The 3,834-nt window shown below is 35.7% G+C and overlaps 1 long non-coding RNA gene across 1 annotated transcript; it reads left to right on the forward strand.

Moving 5' to 3' along the window:
• Nucleotides 1–464: 464 nt before the first annotated feature.
• On the forward strand, nt 465–1,729 carry LOC125478740. The gene is made up of 2 exons (XR_007259487.1): nt 465–1,029; nt 1,133–1,729. It is a non-coding gene; the product is annotated as an uncharacterized LOC125478740 (long non-coding RNA).
• Nucleotides 1,730–3,834: the final 2,105 nt, after the last annotated feature.

Genomic DNA, 3,834 nt, shown 5'->3' on the forward strand with positions numbered 1-3,834 from the left:
TAAATACAAATTCTATCCTAGTGGAGGTTTTTACTTTTAATTCTCACGCCTTACTTTGAGGTGACTTGGTAGGCCATCTCATCTATGGTTGAGCAGAAAGTTTTCGAGAAGCAAATTATGCATCCAGGCCCGTGCATAAACTGGTAAATAGATGAGTGCATCAGGAAATTTTTTTCTTTTATTTTTATTTTTTATTAACTCAATTCACCGAATGGTTGAAGAAAAATAAATGGAGAACGAACTTTAACAAGTTTGAATAGACAAAGATGGATGGTAATATTTCGAGAAAAGAGAAAAAAATAGGAAAAGGAAAATGAAGATTTTGTTATAAAAGTGGATGATTCACATGAAGAAACAGTCACCGTACCACTTCTTGTCAGCCAATAAATGTTGAAGTTCTTGTCAGCCAACAAATGTTGAAGGTATGTTGCTACTCTCATGTAGCATGTGCTACTTTAAGATATTTTGGTCTTAGAAGAGAACTATGTGGGTGTTTGTTGTACCGAACTGTCTCGAACTAAACTAGTTTCAGGGACTAAGCTGAACTATCTTAAACTAGACTAAGCTGAACTAGCTTAGTGAAATGTTTGGTGCAGCGTCGAACTAAGAAGCAGACTAATTAATAAATTATAATATTATATTTATATCTATTAATATTTTATCTATTTTATTTTTAATTTATTTTTTTCTTTTTGGAATCTCTTCCTTTTTTCTGGAAACATCCACCATTTTTCCACCATTCTCCCTCGTTTTCTCCGGCACATCGTCTCCCTCTCATCCTTCTTTTTTCTCCCCTTTTTCTCCCTGTTTTCTTCTTCAACGGAGGAAGCTGTGCATTTTGCACCTAATTTGGATCAAAGACCAACAAGTCTTTCTTCTTGTTCCTCTAACCAGAGATAGCCCTCTTTTTCACAAAAATCCCAAATCAAGGTAATAGATTTCTAGGTTTCTGGAGAAGAGCATTGTGGATTTCTGGAGGTCTTTCGTTTTTTGCCTACATATTTCTGGAGAAGTGCACAGCAACCCAAGGTAATAGATTTCTAGGTTTATTGCAGATTTTGATATTTTTCTATATTTAGGATTTATAAGGTTTAATCTTCGAATTGAAATGTTGTGTATGGTGTGGATTAAGCTTATTGGAAGCTTAATTGAATGAATTCATCTCTGAAGCAAAGAGGGGGTTGGGTTCACAGGACGGAATGGGTAGAGTTGTTTCAAATTTGGTGACTCAAGAAGAGGGAGGAAGGCATGATTTGGTAACTGGGTTCGTGGGAAGAAGGAGATTCGGGATGCATGTTTGCAGACGACGTGGGCGCTAGAGACGGGATTAGCAATCCGCTAGTTTTCAGGGGGACCAGCTAAGAACAGCTAGTGAAGCTTTTATTCGGTGCAAGTCCGACTTAATCTCATTAAAGGCGGTCTTTGTTTGCACCAAACACGGGCTAGGACTCCTACCTAAGATAGTCCAGGCTAATGAGACTTAAAGGGGCCAAACAAACGTGCCCTATATGTTTTCCTATATAAAGGCTTATTAGCTCATAAATGATATAGAGAAGAAGATATACAATCAATTGTTTCTATTACTTTGTAATTTCAGAATGATAAGGAGAGGGACCACTGTACTACGCCGATGACATAGGCACACTTGCCGAACGTCTTAAAAATTATGTCTTATTTACTCTATGTTTTACTGCATACGTATCCTCAAGTTCACAATAGATCTTAATTGTCAATGTCATAGTCGTTGATCATGTTATCTCGGTGAAGTTTGAAATAGAATATCACGATGGATGATGTGAATTTAAGGAGGTATTTCCAGTTTGGGATTTCGGGGGGTTTCGTGCCAGAGAGAAAAAAGGGCTTTTAAGTACGTATCCTAGTAATATATACTTCTTAATCTACTATTAGTTTTTCTTTTCCTCTTAAAAGGTTAGTCATTTGTTGTAGATGAATCAAATCAAACTTGTGAAGTCAATATATTGAACTCAACAATCAGAATTATTCTCATAATAAAACTCAAATTTTTTCGACCTATTGTAGGAGTTTGATTCTTATAAAATTGAAATCAAACTTAAATTTTTGGCCTACTGTAAAAGGCCTAATTTAATTTATTTTTCTTCTTTTCGGCCGAAGCCTAGTTTAACACTAATAATGTGCAGTTTAGAATCGCTGACATTTTGCAAAAACCCCACAAGACAACAAAACAATCTTCTCTTCTGTGTGATACTGTTCACACCTGTTACTCTGCGGCAAAACACATGCCTCCGTCACATTCTCCTTTATTATGCATCAAATAGTCAGCCTTTGGTCGATGAATCCAATATTTCCTTAATTACATCTCTTTGAACACACCTCTTTCCATGGTTCAGAATGACTAAAGCTCCTGTTCAGGATGCTTTTGACTTCAACAGAGTTACAGAGACTTTGTGGGTCCATGAACCACATTTATACGACATCGTTGGCTTTGGCATAAGAAATAAGAATACGAACGACGATATGTTCAGTGGTTTATGCACGATTAGCCGTTCCTGCATGTTTGCACGTTGGTCTTGCCGAGTTCACATTTTACAAGTGGTAAGAAATTACGCATGCACGATGACTGATCTTACTAAAATCTTAACATTTATTAGACAAATTCAAACATTAATTTGTAGTAAAAAAATTTGAAGAATACGATTCTACAAAGAAACTTTAAATTCTTAATTTAACAGTCATATGATTTTAGATTTTGATAATTTTTTTGTAAACATGACATTTATGAGAATACCTAAAAAATAGACGATTCGGATCCTTAAAATACATTAAGAAGTGAGCTAAAAAAATATTTCTAAAGTTGTATAAAAAAGTTGTGTAACGAACCCGCCACTTATATCCGGGCCTACTTTTTTGGATGCCTAATTTGTCTAGGTACGATTTACTACGTTTTCTGCAGGTTTCTTAGAGGCCCTTTCATCTTTATACCTATGTGTCTCCTATCTCACCATCGAGAAGAAACCAGAGAGAGTAGTTCAAATCAATTACTACGTAAAACTGAAACGCCACCACTTTAATATTTCTAGTTGCATGTAAATTTTCATACCCACCACAAGTGTACGCTGGCGTATTTCCTGCACTTTCTAATTAATTTCAGTGCAATTGCAATGTCGGAAGTTGTACCAACCAGACAACCAGTGGACCAACTTTGGATGATTTGGCTTTATGTTTAGCCGCTCCAATATTTATTACGGAATTAACAACCATATAAATTGTAGAAGACAATAACTTCGTGCACCTTCTGGAGAGATTCGCGAGAAAAAAAAACAAAGGAGGGTTGAAGAAGAAGTTATGGCAGGTTTTACCGTTTTAGGAGGTTGATTAATTTTCTCCGTCTGCTTTTTTCTTGTTTATTAATTGTTATTAATTCTCTTCGTCTGCTTTTTTCTTGTTTATTAAATTGTTATTGAAGTTAAGCTGAAAACAAAATCTTGAATTACAAATGGGTTTAGGGTTTCAGACTGATAGGACTGATCTTTCTGCAGCTGCTACACTATTTTTGTTTCTCTAGGATCATCATCAGCTGCAGCTTTGGTTTTGCTTAGATATGGTATCGTGTCTGACATATTCCACTGCGAACCTGCAATGAAGGGAACTCCCAGAATCTCTATAGCCCAATAAATCCAAGACCCTTTCAAGTTTCCACTCATAAGGGAGGTACAAATTTGGAAATATAATTAAAGATGCCACAGCTTTTTGCCTAGTATCCTGCCATAGACAGACTAATTGAAATACCAAATAGGATTCTTTGTTGATAATGTTTATGTTTATTTTAGGATAAATCTCAGTTTCTTTAGTTTA

This window comes from the organism of the source record quoted next, unplaced genomic scaffold (genome assembly GCF_019419815.1).
Source record: "Pyrus x bretschneideri cultivar Hongxiangsu unplaced genomic scaffold, Pyrus_bretschneideri_v1 Contig26, whole genome shotgun sequence".
NCBI classification, from domain to species: domain Eukaryota; kingdom Viridiplantae; phylum Streptophyta; class Magnoliopsida; order Rosales; family Rosaceae; genus Pyrus; species Pyrus x bretschneideri.